Source organism: Falco biarmicus, chromosome 7, assembly GCF_023638135.1.
Source record: "Falco biarmicus isolate bFalBia1 chromosome 7, bFalBia1.pri, whole genome shotgun sequence".
Classification (NCBI taxonomy): Eukaryota; Metazoa; Chordata; class Aves; order Falconiformes; family Falconidae; genus Falco; species Falco biarmicus.
Window position 1 is genome coordinate 44,447,791 of NC_079294.1, and position 25,529 is coordinate 44,473,319.

General features: G+C 45.7%; 1 protein-coding gene and 1 long non-coding RNA gene across 3 annotated transcripts in view; one reads left to right on the forward strand and one right to left on the reverse strand.

Annotated features, from left to right (window-relative positions):
• The window catches only part of GPR132 (G protein-coupled receptor 132), an 87,876-nt gene that overhangs the window by 42,347 nt on the left and 20,000 nt on the right, over positions 1 to 25,529 (forward strand). Inside the window, exon 2 of the mRNA XM_056345123.1 lies at positions 9,625 to 9,736. The gene's annotated coding sequence lies outside the window, so the exon portion shown is untranslated. The remainder of the gene's footprint in view (positions 1 to 9,624; positions 9,737 to 25,529) is intronic.
• LOC130152129 (uncharacterized) lies at positions 9,753 to 25,475 on the reverse strand. 2 transcript variants are annotated; one of them, XR_008822891.1, is made up of 3 exons: positions 25,337 to 25,475; positions 24,452 to 24,667; positions 9,753 to 23,196 (listed from the first exon to the last, which is right to left on the reverse strand). It is a non-coding gene; the product is annotated as an uncharacterized LOC130152129 (long non-coding RNA). The 2 variants fall into 2 exon arrangements; XR_008822890.1 differs by having other exon boundaries at positions 22,223 to 22,361; positions 22,927 to 24,667.

Consider the following 25,529-nt stretch of genomic DNA (forward strand, 5'->3'; position numbering starts at 1 on the left):
TGGTCTGTTTTCTTGCTCAGCTCCCTCACCAGCCCCAACAGAGAGGAGGAGGAGCGAAATACCCAGCTGCTGCTCTGCTCCCAAATCAACATCTCTGAAATGCAGAGGCAAGTTTTACCTAAAGCGTTGCAGAAGAAAAGGACAGTATACTTTGGGGAAAGGAAAGCACCTTGTCCCCGACCACTCACCAAGGTTTCTTTTCCTTCTGTTTTTAATCTTTTCCCCTTTCTCTGTGCACTTTCTCCAAGAGGAAATCTGAAAGCTGGCATTGCCTAAAAACCTCTTTTTAAGCCTTCCTGATTCCTCACATCTACATTTTTTTTACCCACAGCTCCCTCAGTCACACCCATCTAACTCGATGCCTTACAGCAAGAAGACTTGGATACACATGAAGGTAGATTTGAACTACTGCCTCTGGTAGTCACAGGGTATGCTTGTGCAAACTAGGCTGAATACAAAGGTTTCTAATGAAAGTTTACACCATTCAGGTCCCTCCTGGCAGCTACAGATGTCCCTCTCAGCCCAGCTCAGAGGGACATTTGTAAGTTTGGTTCACATTCTCCTGTCAAACCCATCTTGTAGAGTTTGGGGGTGCCCAGATGTTCAAGCCACCCTGGGCCCCGTTATGCTCCGTTCATCACAAGAATTGTTCTGGTGCAAATGCCCTAGACCAGTGAAAAATGTTCCCTGGGAGACTGGGTAGATTATTCTCCTCCACCCCTTTCCCTTCTTTTCCTTTCTTTGTTCCAGGGCACTGGTCAGCCCCTGGCTCACCACCCACAGACACGTGCGCACACAGCCGGGCCAAGAGGGGAAATGAATCATTTGCAGTGGGAGATCATGACTGCAGGTTTCTTATCTTGAAAATGAACGTGCACATCTTCAGGAGCCTGGTGGAGCAAAAAAATCTTGGCCAACTCAAGAACTTCCAAACAAGATTTGCTGGGGGTCAGGAACAAGTCTATTTTCTTATTCATCAAGATCTTCTTCACCAAAAAAAAACCCAACCCAAACAAGCTATACACCAACATTTTCAACTGTAAAATATGCACACTGGGAATAGGGAGATGGGAAAATCCCTACAAGATCAGTAGCTCCAGGCAGGATATCCTCTGTGTTGTGAGTTTCAAGGGTCTTTCAGATTCCTGAAAGCTGGCAGGCTGCAGCCATTGTATCAAATTGGATTACATGGGTAAGAATTCCTGATCTGAATGTCATTTGGCTGCAGCTGCTGCGTACAAGCCAACGCTATGTAGACAATGCTCTGAAAATCCAGCAGGTCCTCTGAGAACTTAGAGCTTCTCAAGGCAAAATTAATTAAGGAGTAATGAACTGAGCTTTTGATACCACAGTGGAAGCGTTGCTGCAGGCACAAACACTAAGAGAAGGGTGCTTTTGACTGATTTTTAATTAGAATTTAATAGTGCCCTGAAGTTACATCTCTCATTTAAAAAAAAAAAAAGCTTACCTAGTTCTATGTGATGAACAACTCAAATTAGATTTTAACATATGCAAATAACTGATCTGGAAGATCTGTGTGGGAGTAATAGAGATAGGACAGGTTAGATCCTTGACCCTTTACGGTTAATTTTTCTTTAACTGATCCATCAGTCAGTTTGTTTGCAATTAAACGTTAGAATTAATAGAGTTTAAAGAAGCACTGAAAAGCCATGTGAAATGCAGACACTGAGGGCTTCAGCTGAGATAAATTAGCACAGCCCATTGATTTTAACCACATTAACTGTATTAACTATCTCACTGGAGTGTACAGATCTTAACTATATGCAGTATTTCCAAGTCACGGTCAGTCCTGAGTCCCTACTTACACCAAATAGCCTCTTACTCTCCAAGATGTTCCATTAGTTAAATACAGCTCAGCATGTATAAGCCTGAGGAAATCTGCCCGTGGAGTCATCCAGATTGCTCAAAAAGCTCTAGCTGGAAAACAGTGTGTGTTAGGTACTCCAAGAGCTCCTGGGGTGGCTTAGCCAAGGAGGTTTGTATCTCTAAGACCTTTGCAGGTATGTTGTTACTGATAGCATCAAGAAACCCTGCTGAGCAAGAGCCCACAGAGTCTGGACGGAGATGAGTTACCATGACAGGAGGCCAGCAAAATGCATTAGTTCATCCTGAGCAAATAGCTCCTTTCGCTGCCACTGTATGCAAGAGAATATTTGTATCACATAAATATAACTGGCCCTCTCTGGAATACTGTGTTTTTGCTGCACTTCTCTCAATAAATGTCCACCTCAAGATGAACAATATCATGCAATGTTAAACAGTAAAATTAAATAATAAATGTGATTGCCCTCAAGTGATCCTGCCTAGCAGAGATTACCACTTAGCTGCTTTTCAGATGCATCTTAAACTCATCTCATTCAGAGACATGATACAGCTGCTTAGCTATCTGAAAACAAAACTCCATCGTCATCTTACAACATCTGGAGGGATGGAGCTTTTACACAGTTAAGCAGATCAGAGAGGAGCTGACAAGACACATAAAATCACACCTCCTGCTCAAGACAAAGGGCATTTGGGTACCTAACGTAAGTGCCACAGTTCTTTTCCTCCATTCACTGTACTAAAGCCTTGCAGTCCTGGATAATAAGTGACCTGAATTGCTTACAGATCTCTCACAGTCATGCGCTGTAGCAGTTGGCTGTGTGAAGTGTCAGCAGCAGGCTGGACACAGCCCATAAGTTCTGGTCTGCAGTGCTCAGGAGTCTTGTCTGTACAGTTCCCTATTTTTTAGGACTTCATTAAGCATAAGGGGAGCAATAAAAAGTGGTGCTTGTTGTGGTTTGGAGTTTTTTCCTTGCTTCTTTTTAATTACACAAGAATTTAAAAGAAGTGTAGAAAGGTCATGCCAAGAAACTGTATCTTTCCTCACTAGTTCCATGTCAGTTAAGCACTGATTCTACAACTACTGAAAAGCAAGTCTATACCTTCTCTTTGACAGGTCCATGATCTACTGGCAGGGTTTCTGTTTAGACATGGGGCGAAACATCCTATCGTTGTTCTACCTGTCTATCAGACACAGCACAGGGACAGTTGATGTAGCTTAAACATCTAGGCTACAATAATCTTTTCATGTGACCCATAGCAGGTCACATTCCCGAAGACAGAAGCTATCAGGGGGTGATGGAATGGGCAGGGTGAGAGTTTCAGATGATGGGCAGGTTATCCATGCAGCACCGGGCAAGGGTCTGAAGGTTCGCTATGTTTGATAAGATGTTGTGTATTTGGTTTGCTTCTGTAGCAGTGTGGCGACAGGGGATCATGCTTCAGCTGGCCATGTGATATATGGAGCCTTTCCCCACTTTGAATCCTGTTATATTAGTATCAGTCACCATCTGTGGTGATAGATCCCTACAAATGCACTTCTAGACGCGTTTTGCTTTCGCAGCCGTGGGTCTTTCCCACTCTGCAATCAGATTTGGTGCCGAAATAGAGGCGCTGACGTTCCTTCAGACTGCCTCTGTCATCTCAGCACTTAAATCAACTCAGACATCACAAAACTTTGTTTTGTTGGCTGTTTCTTTAAATCTTCAAGATCCCAGATCACTCCTCTGACACTTGTCCCAGCAGTCCTCGACTGTTTTGTTCCTTATTTATGCCAGCCTCACAAACCCCGCTATTTACCAAGGAAATATAGGGCATCACAGCAATAAGTGTTGAAAGCAGCAGCATCTAAATGCCCAGAGTAGTTGAACTATCAAGGTGAGTCCTTTGGGCATGAAGAAGGACACAGGTATAAATTTGGGCTTGGGATGCTTTGGTGCGGCAAGAACAGCTGGGAAAGCTCATGGGTAAATTGTTCTCTCTTGGTGTTTATGGGACCTCTCATCACTGGTTTGTACTTTCTTAGCTCAGACATGAGCCTGGGGAGGATGTATGGGGGCTTGACAGGTAGCGAATGATAACGGCTCCTTGGCAGTTCCTCTGCATCACCCCCAGTGTGATGTGCTTAAAGAGCGTCTAAAGTGGGTGTTGTTTCAAGGGGATAAAGCAGCTCTTCAAGCAGTTTTATGGCTTTGTAATTTATTTACCAAGGCAAGCTCAGGTCAGTCACACTATCTGTTTCTTTTTTAATGAGGTGCTGTTTATTTTTCACTCTCATGTTCTGGATGGATTGAGACACAAGGAGGTCAAACGACTTCTCCCTGAATTCTCCAGGGCTTCCAAAGTTAAGTTACACCACCTTTTAATGTCAGAAGAACTGCAACTTTCAAAGGTGTTCAGAAACTTCTCCTAATGAGAGGCCTGCACAAGAGCCTTGGTCTTCTGTGTACTGTTGAGCCTTAACAGCCACACAGCTCCACTCACTTCAGCTGAGCCTCACCGACAGCTGAGGTGATCCAAGGATACCCTTTGGGAAAGGTCTGCAAAGAAGGATTTTTCATTAGCTTAACTACTGATCTGGACAAATTCAGATACCCCCACTGTTTTTCAGGTCTGAAATAGAAGCTTCTAAACTTAGCCTGGAGTTTTCTGTTTCAGACCAGTCAAGGACTGCACACTTGCCTTTCTGTTCAAATATACCAGAGGGACTTATAAAAGATACTGACCCTCTTTCCACACCTTGCCTCCACTTTAAAACTGGTGGAACAGACAGGGGAATTGAGAGATCCTTTGATGGTGCATGGAAGTTAACTATTAAACATTCAGAGACTTTTTTTCAAAAAGAATCCCTTTTTCCCCTTTCCTTTCGCAAAATAAGCAACCAAATCTGAGACTAAATAAAATCATCCCAGATGTTCTTGCACAACCAGGTCATTAAAGAAAAGCATCAGGTGAAACACAATAGAGGCTGGTGTCACTTTTGGTGGTAAAACACAGAACCAGCGCTCAGGTCTGAGCTACGGTGGTGCCTGTGGGTTTCAGACACACACGATGTTTGGTGCTGCACAACAGTAAACCTGCAGACAAGCTGCTGAGCTCACCTCTGAGGCATACCACCACCCCAGGGACCTCCCAGCTCAGATCTGGGGGTCCAGCCCTCTGCCACAGGGTATAAGAATAATGAGGTCACAAGAAACGAGCTACCTGGGTAAGGCACAAGGATAACCCATGGGGAACTCAGGAGAGCTGAGCAGGTGTTTACATCCACTTGGGAAAGTCATCATTTCTGGTGGCTCAGGGTGTGTCCTGGAGAGGCATCATTAAGGATTTACACTGTGATTTTGCTTTTTCACCAGCACCTGCCTTCAGCCAAGGCTAGAGACAGCCATGGAGCTGGATGGACCCTTCTGACCCAGCTCATGCTTCAGACTTTATGTGGAGTAGCTCAGGTTCTTCCCACAGAGACGTCTCGGTTCCTGTACCAGCAGTTAAGGTGCTTGCAAATTCCTTTCTCTTCTGTTTCAGGGAAATGCCCAAATAAGCAGGCCCTGGATGGTCTTGGGAAGGGGGGTCTCATCCTCTCCCATTGGAGCTGGTCCAGTTTGCGCTGCTGGTTAGCTGCTCACTGGAGCAGGAACCCCCTAACTTGACTTTCTCACATCACACACGAGTGTCCTTACTGTGGGGCTGGAGAGTCCATCTTCCACTTCTGTCTGGTTCAGTGAATGGTTAATTATTTATACACCATGGAACAGCTTCAGCAGGAGACTTTGAGACCAAACCCCAGAGGATCTATCAGCTGGATGCTCACAGCACTTTTTCAGGACGTGGGAGACTCTGCATGGGCCGTAGGAAATAGAGGTTCAGTGTGGGCTTCCAACAGCCCAGAAGGGGGCTTAAATCAGCGGCATCTGTTTCCAGTGCAGATTACTGGTGCACTGAGAAAGCTTATGGGATACAGCCATTTACAGAGCTTCTCGTGCCTTGTAAATTTAGAGGATGAACTCTTAAGTCAAATCGGGAGAGAGGATAGACTTCCCATTTGTTTCTGTGGGCTAGGAAGTCATCCGGTAGGATTTAGGCACGATCGTTTCAGCCAAGCCAAGATTTAGGCAGGTCTGCATATATCACTGTGTCAGAAATGTAAACACTAGAGCTAAGTGGGGCAGATGCCCCTGCGCTAAGGTTAGGCTCAAAGCGGCAATTAGACACCTAGCTACCTACCTTTATGGGGTTAATCTGCAATAACTCCACAGCAAAAAGCTGAGGAAAAGCTATTAAGTGATTATATAAGAATATATAGCTAAAACAGAGAGGAGAGAAAGCTATAAAGGCATACACGAGTGCAAGCTTCCTGCAGCATAGCCTTTGCTTCGGTTGTATATCATAGGGAGAGATTTTATTAGAGCTCATTAAATTTTAGAGCTTTAATGGTACCTTCCGCGATTGGTACAAAAAAAGGAGAGCTTGACAAAGCATTAGTGCAGCAGGACGAGAGGCACCCTCCACTGCAGTGCTGGTGGCTGGGGGACCAGCTCCCGGCTGGAGAGCATCCGCGGGGTTAGTGTGACATCGTCTGGCGAGAGGCGGTACGGGTCCTCAGCTCCGGGCTGGAGCATCCCTGGGCTGGCAGGAGCCCATCAGGGGAGCAGAAAAGATTTGGGAGGTGAAGGAACTGGTCCTGATGCCTTTCAGAGCGTGGGAGCGCAAGCAGGACTGCAGCAAATCAAGCAGCACAGTACAGCAGGCTCGGTGCAACAACGCTGTAAGCAACTCAGAAGTCCAGATTCTCACTTTGTATGAATTGGTTCTGCTGTAGCTAAACCTGCTTACTGGGGCTGTCAGGTTTTAGTTTCTGTTCCCTCATTTTCCCCACTCTTGGCTTTTCTTAAGCTTCAAAACTGTAGCAACTAGTTGACACATTTCCTCTTTCCACTCGTCTGCCACCTCCAGCCACACTTTGCGGATCAGGTGAGACACAGAGTCGTGGGACAGTGCTGCGGCCTCGTAGCAGGAATGTCTGGGAGCAGGAGTGAGTCCCTGCAGAGCAATAAGGTTACTCGCAGGTGGATGCTCTGTGCATGGTTTGAACCTTTGTATTTAGAAACTAAAAATCCATCTGCAAGACTGCTGTACTTCAGGGGCAGCAGGGCTGAAATTTTCAAAAAAATCCCTAAGGGTGTTACAGATGCGAAAGTCAGTCTCCTCGGGTGTTGAAGGCCCACACGCACTTGGGTCTCTCCCTCCCCGAGCTGTACACCCACAGCAGTAACCTGAAACTCTCTCCATTTGGATCCAGGTCAGGGAGACACCATAAGACCTCATTTGCCTGACTCACCAACCTCCTTGCCAAGTGAGCATGAAATTTTCATGACACTGCAAACGAGCTGATCTACAGCCTCCTAAATGTCACCGCTCCGGAGATTTTATACCCAGGAAGCACCCTGAATAACTGATTTGCTTTTGGGATGCAGGATTATTTATGTATTTATTCCTTCATTTGAGGTGATAGTAGTGCTGGTGGTTTAGGACAAATGTATCGACTGATCTGGGGAAAACAAAGTGTCTATAAAATCTTGGGTGGGACAAGACCACCTACCAGCTCTGTATAGGAAAACCTAGGAAAATGGGAAGATGATGCAGGGTTGTGACACTGGGCCAGGGAAACAGTCTCCAGTCTTGGAGGTGGAGTCCCCATCAGTTCACATTTTTAATACAACCAGTGTCAATCACTCAGACGAAGCTACTGTTGTTCTCCATGGATGCTGAACATCCATCCAAATACCTTTTAAAGGGCAGCTGAAAGTGGCCTCCTAGAATCATTCACAGCTTTGTGCGTGTTTTTTTTTAAGTTTGTGTCTAGTATGTTTTGGTCTTCTCCAAAATGCTAATGAAAAAAAGTGAGTGGCCCAAGCAGTGAATCTGAATGTTATCCATCGTTTTCAAAGCACCTGGGTAGAACAACAAATGTCCTCAAAGCCTAAATGCTGGCACAGCTCTCCCCAACATTTTCTCATCGTTGGCTCAAGTGACAGCCACAGAGGCACGTGAAACTTTTCTCTGTATCCCATTTTTGCAGTCTCATGCCCACAAGGGCTTCCCTGGCTTTGCCCATTGTACCCACAGTGCCTCAGATATTTTCCCTGCCAAGACTGAGCTGTTTCCAAGACCAGGGTCATACAGCCAGGCACAGCCAAGAGGAGCTACAGCTGCGGGGACTGGAGCAGGGGGACAGACTGATGGCTCAGTGAGAACAGAGCGTCGTACCCCATGCCCCGAGGATGTCATCCATTCTGCAGAACCAGCGCTTGTAGAGTCAGCCTGGGCCATTCCTGAATTCCTCTGGTTTGAGAGGTTCAGACAAAAACTTACCTGTCAGTTAGAGGTACAAGATCCTTCGAAGCCACATCTTACAAGCTGAGTCTTGCTTTAACACTCAGTGGGGCCCAGGCTGCGTTGCTTTATTATTCAAACACACTACATCTTAGTCATGTTATTTTTTCAACATGGAAACAGCTACATTCCTTCTTCAGGCAAAGAGGTTGGATGTGCAGCCTGCACAGCCGAGGCATGTCTGAATTTGCCTCTTTTAAACCCTTTGATAATTTTCTCTATCCCTGAGTAACTCAAATAGTTTTACAATGAGTGACCCGGGGGGGGGGGGGGGGGGGGGGGGAACCACAACCAAAAAACAACTTATACCTGACTGCATAAGCTTTGAGAAGTTCCCTTCAGATCCCTAAATTGTGATGACTTTTCCGTGCCACCTCTGAGTCCTCTGCATAAAAGTGTGTGAGCTCCCTTCAGTCACGCAAGACCAAGATCTCTGCACAGGCAACAGGCACGTGAGGGTATTTATTGAGGCAGCCAGCCTACCCAAGGCAGTGTAAATGTGCTCACACACCAAGAGCATGCAGGAGCTCCTCACTGCCGCTGCAGGGTCTCTGATAAATGGCCAAGCTGAAAACGAAAAGCAGCTTGCGATCAGCAGCAGGTAGCTCTGTCGAGCTGCTCTTGGCCCAGCGTGAGGTTTCCTTCCCTGTGGCTCCCCGGGAAGAGCTGTGCCTCTCGCCTGTGGAGGTCCAGGCTCTGTCCTTCAGACACATGGAACCAGATACACATCCATGAGGAAAGAATGCACCTACATCTGAGAGGGATGCAGTGGTTATCCACAAGCAGCCAAGTAGCAAAGCAGTAAAGAAGTAACTTTTTTTACTTTTAAGAAGTAAATCTCTAAATTTTTACTTTGAAGAATTAAAAGTTATCTTTCCTGTCAAAAAAAGGGCTGCCTTCAGACCATCTCTCATGTAGCCTTTCTGACCTGGCGCTGTGACCCTGGCGAGGTGGTGATGGTCCTGGCTGCAGCAGTTACAACTCTGCACCCCCAGCCAGCAGTCCAGCCCTCCCGCAGGTCCTGCCTGGGGACAGACAGACAGACGGACAACCCAGTTCCCCTCTGACACGTACTTTCCCAGTAACTTCCTCTATTTCCTAGTCAGAGGAGCTAGAAAGCTTCACGTGCATTTTGACACTCCCCAAAATCCAACCACAGAACAGCTTTGATGCATGCAGCAGAGGACTGTCATTTTTTGAGTCGGGGGAAGGCACACGGTGCCACCAGCCCCAGGGACGGAGGGGACACCCCGCAATGCTCCCGTCCATCACTAGATGCCCTCCTCGCTTGCTCCGGGGACAGCTCCTGGGTTCTCTTCCTTAAAGCCCTGGAGCAGCTCTCCAGTCCCTTTGCCCATCCTGAGTGGTTGTTCTCTGCTCCTCCTGCAGAAAACTGGTGGCTTTGTGCTTCACCTCTCAGGACAACTGAGACTGCCTGCTCAGCTGCTCGTGAGCCCCTCCTCACCACTTCCATCCCTGAGGAGAAACTGCCAACCTGGTGGTGAGTGCAACTGACCCCATCCAGACCCTCCCTGATGAACCTTCAGTGCCATCTCCTCCTGGAGCTGGACTCTCACCCCTTGGTGCCTGTCCCACAAGTCACCTCTGCAGGCCTTGCCAGTGAGGGCTTCAGTACCATTTGCCAGTCCCTCCCCTGGCAAACTTGTCCCTATTCCTTATCACAGTAACCATTTTTTCTGAGAAGGATATTTCCATCTATATTGTTAGTCTGACCTCTCTGTAACTGTGAACTCTTACATGTCCCACCACCAGCTCAGAGACCACTCTTCCTACAATAACCTTTATTTTAGAACCACTCCCGTTCCTGCTGACTCCCTCCTCCACCTCCATGCTAGGTTCACTCTCCTTTTCTTCTCCCGTCTTCTTATTCTCTCCCTGCAGTCAGATTCGGTAACTTCTGTCTTTGCTTACAGCATCACCAAACTCTGGGGCTTTTCTCACCTTGCTTACAGTAAAATCTTCTGCCTACACCTTCTTCACTGTCCCCACTTTCAGTAGCACAATATCTTCCCCCCTGACTTCTCACCCAAAATGCCACCACTATAGAAACCCCCTTGCACTCCCTGCATCAGACCACTCTTCCTGTCTTGGTTTTGTGTGTGACTGCTCTGACTGTAATGCCTTCAAGTCCTGTCCTGGCTTTCCTGACTTGACAAAATGACAACTCTTTTCCATCCTTGCGTCCCTTACTTCTCTCAGGAGGCTCCCTCTGACCCTCTCCGTACTACCTGGTGCAGCATCCATGCTGTGAGCCATGGGATCATAGCATCCGTCTGCCCTGGTAGCTCTCTGCCTTTATGCAGAAGATGCCTTCATCTGGCTTCAGATTTCACTTTGGTCCCTCCAGCCCATTCTAGGCTCTGTAACCAGGAGTGAGGCCATCCCCTCCACCTGGGCAAGCCCTGGGTGGACTTGGCCACCCTGCTATGGGGTGGGAGCTGGGAGACAGGAGCTGGAGCTCTGCTGCTAGGCGCTGTGCTGCCCTGCCACGTACCGCAGCAGGTCCCACAGTGGGAGGCTGGCTGGCTCATGATGTTTCTCACTTTCTCAAATACATACACACTCACTTGCTGTTACTGTCTCACACTCTTTTTCCTTCCTCCTTCTGGAAATACACTCCCACCACAACAGCCTGTCTCTGTCTCAAAAGCACCTTTCCATGACCCAGATATTATAGCGACATTTGTTTTTTATTACTGTAACAGTGATGCAACCCGCAAGCAGTTCAGAGTCAACCTCACTTCTCAATCTTCATGTGCATATCAACAGATCAGCAAAACCGTTCTTGAAGCCTCCTAAACCTAAATATTTTCTCACTAAGTATTCAGGTCTTTCTTGTTTTCGTGCAGCTAGAGCTGACATGAAATATCAGCCTGAACTCAAAAAAAGAAGACTTGTATTTGACTGATATTCTGAAATACCAAGGCAAAGCAGAAGAAATTGGGAATAAGCTGTGCATGGCCAGCACAATGGGCATGAGGCAGCCAGGCTTACTTTCACTTGTCTCCTGCTCTTGAGAAAGACAGGTAACATCAGAAACAAAAATTGCTGCCACATGTAGGCTCCACATATTTTTAGAGGGGGCCATACAGGGCTGGTTAGACCAGCAACACTAAAGATAGTGCTGAGGAAGTGTGCACCACAACTCAGCATGCAGCCAGCAACCTGGCAAGCCTGAATGAGAAATAATGAGAACTTGTAGTCATCTATATCAGTGCTAGAAAGATTAGTAACACACGAGCAGGACGTAATGTTAGTTGTGAAGGAATTTGGTGTAACTAATGCCACAGAAGCCTGGTGAGATGACTTTCCCGATCACTGTAATAAAACTGTTGATGAGGAAGGGCAGACTGGGGACAGTGCTCTCTATCACCACTACAAGCTTGCGAATTGTTAAGTCAGATTTACAAGATGCTGAGCAGAAGAGGAAAAATATCTGCAGAACGATCTGCTACAGACCATCAAAGAAAGTCAGAAAGTAAAAAAGCAGGATGAGTTGTTCCTTAAACCCATTATTCATTCAACCCTCATCCAATTAGACTTCAAAGTGGGAGACATGCTAGAGATGTGAGAGTCAATAGAAAAATAGCATTTAGTGATAGAGGTGAATTCTCTCACCCATCAGGTACTGCATCTAAGGTGAGATCATTCACTATGACATACCATGATGAACTAATTGCTGAGTAGAAAGTTTGTTGCTCTCTAAAGACCAGCTGTCATGACTGTGACCTGAGTATTTGTAGCTGCCCCAAAAACAAAAGACTGCCCCAAACACTCAACATTAAAAAGGTAAGTTCTCTAACTTGACAAAAGTTACTATCTAGATACATTGGCAGAAAAACTGTGGGTAGAAAAATCTGAACAAAAGTTCAGTCCTTTGATGAATTGTTTATCAGATGGTCAAAAAATTGGGATTTCCAAGTCAAGAGTGCAAACAGATAAAAATCTCATCCTAGTTCGGTGACAAAGTAAAGGAATCAATGTAAAGTAGAAACGCAATCTATTACAGATGTGAAAGGGGGAAATGGCTGCTAACTAATACAAAATAGAAGTAATTAAGTGTGAAAAATGAGTAAGTCAAATTTGAACCATCTGGAAACACCTCAGAACAGAGCAGAGAAAGTATTTTAACATCTACTAAGAACAGAAGTAGCTTAACAATAGTGCAGGAACATCACTAAAGAGAGGCAGCAAAATTAACAGTAATATATAAAAAAAGAGTACTTAATAAATATTTGTCTGTATTCAGAAAGAAGTCAGATCATGTACATGTACAGCATGGAGCTGTCGAGGGACTTTTTTGCTCAGTAATATCAAGAGGATGATAAACAAGGTCTACCAGGAAAAAATATTTAAAATGAGCACTCTAGCTAATTAGTATTCCTGAAAGAGATGACATGGTCTCTCTCCTGCTTTCATTTGAAGAAGTGCTCATAGCGTATCAATATTCCAGAAGGCTAAAGAGGATGAATTGGGTAAGTACAGTAAAACAGAAGCGACAGATGCAAACAACTGTGAGCTAAGGGTGGGAGTGTAGCAAATGCTAATAAGCATCTTTCAAAGAGAAACAAGATTTATTTGCCAAACTGAGTTCCAGCTTTTATGAGTCTGGCTCAGACATGATAGATTCGGAGTTTTCTAAAGCATTGGATACTGTACCAGGGAACAAAACCATGTCCTGCAGAACACTAAAAGTTATCCCATAACTAATCTGAGAGCTGGAGAAGTGAAAGATTTCAAATACAAATGAATGACCACAACATGGGCTCCCAGTACAGCACTATAACATAATAAAATAAAGCAACTGTGACTGTGTATGTGGTGTTACCTGTAGGCAGAGATGTAGGGGAGTAATTTTACCTTAGCACATTCATGCATAGCAGTAGAAAGACCAGTGCTGAAATAGCCCCTGACCTGCAGAGTCATGGAGAGGCTTTGGGGAGAGGATACCAGGTGCTGCCTTCATTACACGGCTTTTCCCCAAGGACTGCTTTTAGCCACCACTGAAGACCAGATCTTGAGCTAGACAGACATTTGGTCCCCCAGTAAAGCCACTCTTACTGTCTTGTGTCATTCCCACACATCCATTCTTCAAAGCAATCTAGAAAATAAATAAATAAAAAACCACACAAACACCCCCCCCAAAAAACAACAACAAAAAATATTAACTAACAGCAACCAGCAAAGACAAGAGTAAACACTATCTTGTGTGAGGTTCAGGACTCACCCTGCTCCCTGGTCTTTTATTGGCTTTAGCCAATTCATCACATTAAATCACTTCTCAGTCTCTTGTGACCATGTGCAGTTAATTACACAAATACTTGCATAAAAAACACCTGTTTCTTGAGTTCCTAGCTATCACCAAAACCTTTCAGCCTTGCCAGCACAGGTCTGGCCTTGAGCATGACCTTTGGCAGGGTACATGGGCAGCAGTTGTGTTTTGGGCCCAGCTGTCAGGACTATTTCTCCATTTGATCCACTACAGCTGTCTGCTAAAAGACAAAAATAACCCTGGCACCAGAGGCTGGGACTTCTGAGAGCAGAGTTCCCCAGACTCCAGGCCACTTCCCCAATAACTTTCCTTCTGAAACATACATGTGTTTTCCATATATTTGGCCTGCTTTCGGTGGGAGAGGTATAGACCTCACCCTCTTCCACCCCTACACTCCTTATCACATCTTTTCTCCAGAGCAACCAAGATTCTCATAGGAATGGATAGACATAGACTGGTACCTGCCACTAGCTGGGGAATAAGGACTACAGCTGCTGGATTGCTGTGTACTAAAGCGAAAGATAACAACAGGATTAAAAAAGTAAATCCTGGGTGTGGCAGCGTTTCCTAGAAGGACCTGTTGATGTGAGGTGGTCATCTCTAGTGCAGATCTGCTACACTGAGACTCTTGGGGAGAGGGACTGTGATTTCAGCATGCTTTTGAATCCACACCAGGATTACGTGTTTTGCTGCTCAGCACTGGCCACATGGGAGGACTCAGCCACAGGTATCTAGGGACCGCAGATGATCAAGAGTGTGATTTCTAAGGAGAGGAAACAGACTGTGGGTTAGATGTGGGATAAACTGAAAGGAGGGCTTGTTAAGTGTCTGTTGTTCTACCAAGAATGGTTTCCGGCAGTTATGCCTCTTTTTGTACCTTGAATTTACATGGAAAAAAATTCCAGGAACTAAAGACAGCTTTACTTTAGGTGAGAAAGTTGCAATAGGTGTGCTCCTTATGTATTAAACAGGTGCATTCCTTGTATATAAACGATGCGCTGGCTTCTGCTGAGTCCAGACACACTGAGCCTGGAAGAAAGGAGACGGTTTTCAGCAGCGCTCTTTGATAACTGGACAAAATACCATGGGAAGGAGCCAAACACAGTGGGGGACTGGTGGGCTCTCCATTCTCTGCATCTCCAGAGCAAGGCTGTGCATCTCTCCAGGAGATGCTTTAACCCAACAGGACCTCTTCAGGCTGGGTGCAAAGCAACAGGGTGCAACGGGGGTGAGGTGCAGAGCCCAGACGCAGTGACCGTACAGCAATGCTGGCAGAAACCTCCCCAGCCAGGGACACGGCCCACTTTTAGGCATACTGGAAATCTAGGGGAGGTTCTGGGAGGAGATTGTTTGGCCTGGTTTTTCTTTTGAACCCTGTAATACCGCTACTCACGTCTATTTGCGCATGCCCTTTAAAGAGCTGGGATTCCCCCTTCTGACAGAAGTTACATAGCAGTCACACTGCCTTTAATCTCCATCAAACTACTACTTCAGCGTACCACCTACACAGCCAGATGAAAAAGCACCAGTAAAAAGGAACTGTTGTTGTTTTGTTTTCCCCTTCTCAGAAAAAAAACAAAGCTTAGGAGAAAAGCTCAGAGTCCGGCTTTGTATGTACTAACTCCTCCTTTCCATCTGGAAATTCCCCTCAGTTATACCATAAACAACTCCCCTCAAATTTTCTAAAATAAAGTGAACCGAAATTCAGTAGCAGACATGGAAGTAGGGAATATTTGTAATCTGGTGATTTCCAAAAAAAGACCAAGAGCAGACAGAAACTGATTTATCATTTCAGACTATTTTGAATTTCTTATTCAACGAAGTAATAATTAATCTTATAAAGTATGTTGCATTTGAATGTGGCTTTTCTTTTGATTTTGTGATTGAGCTTGACAAGGTTTTTAACTACTAGATGTTGCTTCTCTTCATACCCAAATAATGGATTAGACTTTGAACAGTAAATACCACCAAGCTGCTAGCATCTTTCACAAGGATTTTGGCTTCATAAGATAATTATTTATGGTTTTGTTGTCCTACCACTGATGCTTCTAGTAAGACCCCCTCTAACAGGGAGGTAAAAGGTGGTGTCCTAGCAGAAAACATTGCTGCTAGGAATAGGTGCACAAATTTTAGATTACTATCACAGACTCATAATTTGTTACAACAAACCATTATATGGGCATGACAGAACAACCACAGAGGACACCAGAAGATGTCCTTTCTATAAATAATATGCCAGCCTCCATTCTCTCCTCCTGTCTTTTAGCCTTTGGAATACTAAGAAGCTTTCTAGGGGAATAGTCCTGGTATACACTGTGTCCATTTTATTAAATATTTTTTTAAAATCATACTTCAAAGCAAAAAAAAAATAAAAATAGCTGACACATCCCTGGCTGTCATTCTGCCCAGTCAGCACGAAGAAGCAAAGCATTTTTCAAATTGTGCTGCCATGTGCTAATAGGAGCAGCCACTGGGAGCCTGACACTGTTCCGAGATCCACTAAAGCTGCCCAGATCTAACTCCATTGCTCCAGCCCAGTAATCAGACCTCAACTCATAAAGCATTTTAAGCGCATGCTTCAGACTGATGCAAGCTGCAGTCCCACAGGCAGCTGAGCCAACACAACAATTTGCTGCCAACCACCTTTGTACCATATCTGGTGTTTGTCGGAGCCTTGGTTGAGCCAATTCTCCTCCCTAAAACGGCAGAAAACTATCATATCGTTTATTTTCCAAAGGGCGCTGGACCTTCCCTTTTGGACAGAAGCAGCCTATGATGTTGGCTAGCCCTGCCTCCTGAAGCTGTGCCCTCGAGCAGTTATTTAGATGCTATGTTAAACTGCAGCTTACAGAACTCTGCTTTCCCTTCACGTTGCTTTTGCATGGTGCCTGTGAGAAACAGGGTCTGCCCCATACGGCAGGGTGTCCACTGCAACAGAACAAATAAAAAGTATTGCAAAGTGGGCCCAACCGCAGCTGCAGGCCTAGGTGGCTGTTTCAGGGGGTCTGCTGGCGAGCAGACAGACACAAGTGGCTGGTTTTGTACAAAGCAAAATGTATGAAACATGAACTGCCTGAGATGGGTAACAGGAGGATGATGACCAACGCTTCTGCTGTGGCTGCTGCCTTCCTGGTCTTTAAAGAAGTCCTGAGCAAAGGGACTGCCTGGCTCAGTAATACAATGTCAGTTTCTCCAGGGTGCCCAAAAACATACGTAGGATATCCAGGGCTGCTCCTACAGCTGCCTGCAGATACTCATGTTCTTCTGCCTACAGAAGAAATTAACTCGTTTACCACTGCCCAGAGCCCTCACCAGTATCTAGGCATCTCAAACACCTTGAAATCAAGCAGAGCAAAGACACTACATCCTTTCTGGACCAACTTCTTTCTTCTTTTGTCCTCAAAGCACTTTACTCCTGTTCCCAAAAGTGCTGGGATGTCACCCCAGGTGATGAGACAAGGGCCTTTGCAGAGAAATGGAAGTCGGATTTTATGGCTGTGCTTGCATTACTGTTTTCTTGGGTATCTGGTACTTACTTGGAAGCCTAACAAGACACGCTTTATTTTCACCCACGTATCTGCTGTATGTATTTGATAAACCGCAGCTCCAGGATGCAGCTGGACTGCAGCCTGCCTTTCTCCTGCCAGAGGTTCTGCTTGCCTGAGACCCGAGCAGTGATGTGGGCACAGCACACCATGACACTCACCCAGTCAAGTCAGCAGGAGTCTTGGCATTTAGTTCTGTAGAATTCTGAGAATTTCATGCATGTTCATTACATATAGTAATCTATACATTTTTTTTAAAATTTGTAGTAATACCTGGGTCTCATACAGCATCTTTTTGCCACTTCATCACAAAGTATCTTCAAAGGAAGTAGATGTGACAGCTGTCTTTTTAAATAGAGAAAAAGAAGAAGACTCAGAGATGCGATTAATGAAAAGAGCCCACAAGATCAGTCCAGAACTGAGTAGTATCTGTTTCCCTCCCATTATTTGGCCACATACTCTAGCAAAGCCGGTGGAGAATTACCAAATGTTTGCATTTCTTAAAATGGTGAAGCCTGCAGATTTGCCTGCACTGAAGTTTCATGCAAAAACACCCCACATCTGGGTAACCCAGAGTACACAGAGCTTTATGGTGTTAAGGTCCACCTGCTTCCACTCTAGAAAAGCTAACTCAGGTATCACTCCCATGCACCAGAGACTGCAGGGCAGACAGAGTTCACATGTCCAGTCTCATGTGTTCAAATACACCTGTACTACACCAGCACCAGGTGAAGCTACATCATTTATCTCTCTGTGGGTAGCTCTGTTTACAAAATGATTCAAGCTGCTAGTGTCAGGAGAAAAGACAATGGAAGGGACATCTTTTAATCTTGAAGAGTCTTTCCAATTAGTATTGTTGCTTCACAAATGCATCTTCAAAAAATACATTCCTGGCACCAAGTAGGGCATGGAAATAGTGTTTGGAAAATGAGACTGTAAATCTGTTGTTTAAGTGAATGGAAACTGCTGAACACAAGCCAAAATCCCAGGTGTCTATAGGAAGACCAATTTATAGGGTTATCTATTTATATGGAGAGAAATGTGCCAGAGCTCAAAAGTCAGCATTTTCAAGGGTGATTTCCAGTAGATTTTTCTGTTGTCTTTTTCATCTTTATGACGGAGTAAGAGGATATGAAAAACTGGTGGGAAAGGAGGGGAAAAAACTTGGATTTTTCCCCTCAGTGTGTACACATACCTAGAAATCTCAAGGAAGACCATACTTACTTTTTCAGACTGTATCAGGGTATTTATTTGAGAAACGGAGAAGCACACGTCTCAAGACATGTGCCCCACTAAATCTTTCGCTGCAATTGAAGGCTGAATGTCCTACCTTCATCAGGCACTTTCTTTTCTCCAGAAGATTAAATTGCTTGTGACAATACAACAGCAGAGACTGGAAGGGGCCTTTCACACCTACCAGCATCCCTGAAGACTCTGAGAAGATGCCTTAAGAAAGTCATCTGAGGTAACCATCTAACTCTGCAGGAGGTGGCTCCATGGCCTGGCCACTGCAGAGTGGGATCATCACCCACATGTGAGACTCAGTTTCCCCAGTGGAGGCCGGTGACACAAAGCAAGTGGAGATAAATGAAGCAACAAGTAATTGTAAAATAGAGCCTGTGCAGCCCTGTGAGTTCCCCCACTGAGGTGCAGTCAGGTAGATCACAAAATGTCTGGCAAAGCTCGAAAAAATCAGTTGTGCAGAGAGGCTCTCCCTGATGCTCTTATGGAGACACATGCTGCTGGCAGGAGGTGTCTCCCATTGCTTGCTGAAGTTCATAGTGGGGGGGGCGGGGGGGTGTTCACCTCACATGGAGTCACACAGACCTCTGAGGTCATCTTGCAAAAGGGGATTTTGAGAAAAGCTGAGAAATGGAGCATAGAGGTGACAACTCTACCATCACATGCCTGCTCTGCAACAACTCCATCACACAGAGGTGTAGAAGTTCAGATCAGTGGCTCAGAGACCTGTTTGCTCTAGGTAAGGGCTAGCATGCCCGGGGGATTCCAGCTGTATACAAGAGGCAATTTCCAGTAGAGAATCCCAAGGTGATGCAAGTTGCCCATCTGTTTTCAATAAATACAGACCTTTCCTTTTGAATCAAAGGACTGACATCCTCAGTGTCCATGTGTGATTGCAGATCACAACACATCGTGCTCAGAAGAAAAACCAGGACATGACGTCCTGTCCCCAGTGAAATCTGCCAGCCTGTTTTGTTGTCCTGCTACCTTTTTCCTCGCACTCCTCCTCCATCCCATTTCCTTTTCCTGTGATGCTTACATGGCAGCTACTGTACATGCGAATCAGTAAATCAAACCATTTATGGAGTATTTTTTTCAATGTTATCTCTGCTCTGCAAAACGTTTCCTGCTTTCCTGTCTGCGGTATTTCTCTAAGGTGCCCCTCGGCAGCGAAGTCCCCGTGCAGACATGCCGGAGGTAACCCATGGGCGCCTGCCCCTTCAGTGGCAGTTTCCCCTGACAGGGTACAAGCTCCCTAAAGCCACTCACCGTCCAAAGGCTGTGTGCAGCCCTCCAAAGGGCACTGCCCAAGGCTTTGCCCGAAGAGCTGGCAGTGAGGCTCCCTGAGGATGGGAGGAGGAGCTGATGCAGTGTAAACACCAAAGCCCTTTGAATCTCTGCTGCATCAGCTTGGTCTAGCCTAGCAGAGCAAACTCTTGGAGGCTAAAAGGGAAACAACAGGAGCAAAAAACCACATTTGAATATATGGCAGAGGTGTTTGAGTGGGATTTGGTGGATCCGAAGCCCATGTTTGGCCAAGGCACTTGCTCTGTCTATGCTAATTCCCTGTCCTTCAGCCATTCACTTCACCAGGGATTTCAAATGAGAGGACAAATCTTACTTGTTTCCATGGTTGACATATTTTTTATATTAATATGAGATACAACCAAAACCAAACGAGCCATGCAGTGGCACGGAGCTCTGGGTAGCCACATTAAAAAGTCATACCTGCTCACTAAATCATCCCCTGAATATATACTGAAATACTGCAATTTCAACAGCTTTTGCCTCTTTCTTGGAAGCCTTCCAAGTTTAAAACAAAGTGAGGCTTGAAATTACAGCACTATCTGTAGAAGGTGCAAAACCAGCTTGAATTTCTGTCTTTGCACCACAGAATAAATGTGGTTGCTCAGGGGTGCAGGCCATGCTATAGATGTGCAATTGATTCTTCCCTCTGAAGTTTGCTAAGATTAAGCTAACTTCAGGTGTTGGCTCACCACTTCTGTTACTTCGATTCTGTAAAAAAAGTCAGAAACACGTTTTCTTTGAACCGCACCCTTTTCCTTCCCATGCACTAACAACTGTAACCTTTTTAACCCTGTGGGTGCTATAGTTTCCTAGTATAAGGAGGGGGTTTTATAAAAAAAAAAAAAAAAACAACCAAAAAAACCAACAGACATATGGGTCGAAAGGCTGTGACCCAGGCTGCAAGAGCTGAGCCGGCAGCGCAGGGCGGCACTTGGCACAGCCAGGCAGTGGTCGGTGTTTGCCATCTGATTCTATAGGTTTGGGGTTTGGTTGCCTTTTATTCCAGCAGTTTGAGCTGAACCAAAGCACAATGTGGATGGGCTGGTTGTCTGGGGACGTGCATGTTCAGAGCTGGAGTTCGAAGCGTGGAGCCAAATCCGTTGCTGCTGCAGCACACCCACTCACCTCAGCTCCCGCAGCACGCTCTCCCAAAGAGGCTGTTAGACAAACACAGCCGTGTACCCCACCTCATCCCAAGGACCCCAGCATATGGACCAGCACCTCTTTACTCTTACCATACAGAAGACAAATCTGTTGTTGCCCCAGAGGAGTCAGAAGACCCAAAGGTCTCTGAGATGCACCGTGTGACAACCAGCTGCACTCTGCCAGGGGGCTCTTGCCTGGGTACAAACTAACCCCAGTGGATCTGTACACCTATAGAGGTAGGGCTGTCAACCATGGTAGGGCTTTTCTCTTCGGGGTGAGAGACCTTGCCTTGACAAGGGCATGATCAGTGACATTTTTGACATAATGGATTTCCATTCCTGAGGCACACGGTACATCACTGCGTCAATGAAAACCGGGCATGATCAAATTTCTACAAGCCGCTCACAAAAACAGGCAAATCAAAAGCAGGAGGACTTTCAAGCGCAGATGCGAGACGCGGGCATTTATGCAGCCTGACAACCCGGTAGGAATCTGTGTCACCCCTCCCTCCAAAAGCACAGCATACATCATGTGTAGAAAAGCCAGGGCATCAAAAATCTCAGCAACTGACACATCTGTGTTTCATTTCCAGCAGCAGCATGGGAAGGTCTCTGCATTCTCTGCAGGCTGCCTGCTAGGAACCGGGCGTCCATGGGAAGCCAGGAAGGCAGGTGAGCTCTGTGCTGGGCTCAGCACAATGCTTCTGCCACTCAGCCGGCCTGATTGCCAGGGCAGAGCAGAGCTACACCCCGTGTGAGGGGAAGACTCCGCAGGTAGGCAGTTGCTGGGAGGAAACTGAGCTTTGGTTTAAGCGCAGAGCTCATCCCACGCTATCTGGCTTCAGCAATCCAATCTGTGGTTGATCCTGCTATAAACTGCAAAAAAAACACCACCGAGGCTGATTTTTGTCCCTGTCCCAGATCAACAGCATCACAGCCACTGTCACAGATGATAAACCAAGTTTGATCCATAAGCTATGGAGACTATTAGTCATGGTTGTATATCATAACAGTGCAGGGGGACTTGTATAGTGCTTGGCCAGAGGAGCACGGAGCTGAGCAGACTTCAGTCCTCAATGCTTCTTAGCCTCTGGCCACTGCTGTCCTAAAGAGACTCCCGAGCACTTTTCTGCTTTGCTTTTATCATCAATAGTCCTTTTTGCAATCCTGCACATGCTGCATTCCCCAGACAGGTCTGCTGTCTGGGAACAAGAAAAGAGCCAGACACTTAGCTTTTTCCTACCAAGACCCATGCTTCAAGGAGCTATTTTCATTTCCTTGTTTTCCACACTGTGAAATCTAAAGCCAACAACTTTTTCCAAGAAAAATGAGCCTCAGTTGCTTACAAAAAAGATGCACAAGTGTACAAATATTGTCTTCTTGGGTAATCTTTTGTAGAGCTGTTACGTGCATGTGACTCCGTGTTCATTTCTGTGTTGAGGCAGGAGAGGCAGGTGATCGGAGGTTTCTTTCCTCCATTCATAGGTTCTTGTTGGACTGGAGCAGGGGAAGATAATGATAACACAGACCATTTTCATGTGTGGTGGAACAAAGAAATGCCAAATATCCAACCAGCTTTTCTCTTGATAGTTCCTAAACAAGAAAGGGGAGTGAAAAACTCAGTCTGAAAGTCTTTCAAAGACATTGGACACCATCAGTCTTCCACAGTTATTTCTGTTTACTGGTCCATGGTGCACATGCATTTTCTCTATCATAGTGCTGTGAAAACCCCCCAAAAAAGTCTGGGTTATGCAGCAGTGAGCTAAAACAAAGCTGGACTCTTTTATCCCTTACCCTTTGGACAGTCACTATACTGCAGTAGGAAAATTATGAAGAGTGCAGAGAAGACATCTCATATGCATCTTAACTTCCTTAAACATGCTATCTTAAAGGCAAGTGTCTAAATAGCCAGCAATTAGAAGGTAGAAAGAAATAGGCTCAAAATGCCCAATCTAAACTCATTGAGGCTCAAAGAAACATTTCCATTTACTTCAGCTGGCTTTAGACAGAGGCCAGAGGGTTTCTGCCTTCTGCTATAAATGGTTCTTTATCTGATCTTTTTTCTGCCTGGATATGACATCAGTACAATACAACTCAGGCCAAAATTTATATTGCTGTACTGCTTGTATTATCTCTACTGAATACAGACTAAACTTACTTGAAATGTTTGGTTTGATTTTGCCACCCATGGAAGCACCAGCTCTGTTTTCATTTCCAGTCACAGAAGATCATGTCGAAAGTCTTTTAAAGCACCTTCCAATGTGAAATCTTGGCTTCAGTCTTGAGCTTGCTAGGGCAATGACTGCGACGGGGTGATGCTGATTGGGGCCATATTACTGAGAGAAGCGTGAAGGAGCCGTGACTCTAAATAGTAATGTTTTTCAGGCCGGTCTGGAAGGTCCAAGGCCATGTGTTGTCTTCCATTTCTCTACAGAGGACCACACAATTTTCAATGTTTCACCATAAAATCTGGTCGGCAAATGCCTGTGTGTCTCTGAATATCCTAAACCCTGTGTCAGTGTGTGTAAGCATCACAGAAAGCATAATCAGGCAGGGAGCTGGCTGCACAGTTGACTGCACCCAAACGGGAACTGTGATCTGGTAAATGAAAAATGCCACGGAGACCCCACTGGTGCCTACGAAAACTCCAGTTCTTCAGGACAGAGAGCACTCTCCTCTTTTCTGTCCCACATCTCTGAATGAAGAATGGTCACCTACACAGATAAATCAGTTCTAGCTATCTCAGAAACATTATTCCCATCCTTATTCATGGTTTCCTTTGGGTTTGATATCTATGCAGAGGACAAAGATGAAATCATGGGTTTGCAGCAGTGCACAGACTGGGTCCAGCACTATGTCCAGCCAGGATGAGCTGGTTCAGACAGAAATTTCAGCTGCTTTTCTCCACCGATGGAGGCTACTGAGCTGGCTTCAGCCTCTTCTTCCCCAGTTCCTTCTGGCCACTGAGAATGAATTGCCCTTCACAGAAAGACCCTTCCCCAGGAACCAGTTCAGCAGAACTGAACCGAAGTAACTTTTTCACCCCAGAATGAAAGTACATGCCAAGCATTTCTTTAATTTTCCAGAAGAAACATTTAACTTCCAACACAGCTACCAAAAAGAAAATTAGTTATCTGCTTGCCTTAGGTTGACACCCAGTTCCTCCCCATTCTACCTTAGCCCCAAGCAGTCTGCAAGCACTGACAGACCCTCATGGGGTGCTGTAAGCACCTCATCAGAGGTGGAATGGGTAGGAGTTGATCAGGAAGTTGCCTGAAAACTTAATCAATCTGGTCATAACTGGCTTTTGCAAAGTCATACACAGCATCTGCAATGACACATGGAACAGTTCTCACAAGGAAGGTCTAGCCTGGCAACGTAGCATTAGGATCTTCTTCCTCCTTCCTTTAAAGCCTGAGTGAGGGCACTTGGTAAAGCTCATACGCTCCTTTGTATCAGGGCTCTTTGCCATTAAGGAACTCCTGTAAATGAACTCTTCTTAAAGCTGCTCAAACCACCATTTCATCTTCTTTAGCATTCTCAGCCCTTTCTAGCACAACTGGCACCAGGATGGTCTTTCTCTTATATCACCACCCCCTTCCCCATTGGGCTCTAATACTGTTTCTCATTCATTTAAATACCCAGCAATTTCATACGTATTTGAGTGACTATGTGGGTATTACCTCCACTGTACAAACAAGGATTAGGCATCCTGCTCCTGACAGAACCCGGCAGCCCAGGCCAGCAGGGTCTGGGGTGGTTCATCGGTCTCTTCTCCTTCCAGGGCATGTCAGCACAATGCCTAAGGTGCACACTCAGAACAGGAGTCCAAGAGCTGAAACTTGGGGTCACAAATGGAGTCTGGAGGTTACAGAAGCTGCACCGCCGTCTTCTCAACCCTGTGCAAGTGACAGAATTTGAAAGCAATCACTTCCCTTGTTAAGGCTTTCTTTTGTCTTAGCTGCTTTCCTAACTGCATCGTTTTCTCTGCTCCCTCCACCAGCCAGCTGCAGCGGTTCATCCTGCCACAGCTGCACGTGCTGAGCAAAGAGCCCAGGCATATCTGTGGATGTCCTACCACCCCGCTGGCACAGCAAGGATAGATTACATGGAGGCTGAAGTCAAACAGCAACAGCCAAAACTCCTGCAGACCAGGCTGTGCGGTCTGGTTTGGCACAGGGGAGGCAGAAAGCACAGCCCTTCTCATAGGGCCCCTCCTGAAATGCAGCCATGGCTGCAGAGCCACTGACTTGTGAAAGGCAGCAGCCATGCAGGGCTGATCTCAAGCCCACCGTGCAAGAGCGTGGGCACTGCTTCATATCTGAAAACAACACAGGGGACAGCGATGAGAACAGGCTGTTTCAGAAGGCTTTGCAACGACTCAGCAGAAATGCTGATATCCTGCGTGCTCTGCTCAGTAGAAACATCACAGCCCTCAGTCCCCAGCCAGCACTTACACACAGACCCACCAGCACAATGCTCTTTATTCCTTCTATCATCCTGTTAATTCCACATTTTCCTATACTGACCATTTGGGTTTTTCACCTTTCTGATTATCCCCTACTTACAGTAGCTAGTAAATTGTTTCTTCTGCTTCTTCTCACTCTTTCAGTGTATTTTCAGAGGTGGATCTTCCCCAAAGGTTCTCCTTGCCATAGATGTCTTTTCACAATGACTTTCTCAAGTGATGACATGACTAAGATTTTCAAGGTTGAGGTATTCCAGTCACCCCTCTATATATAAGTGTACACCTAACTACAA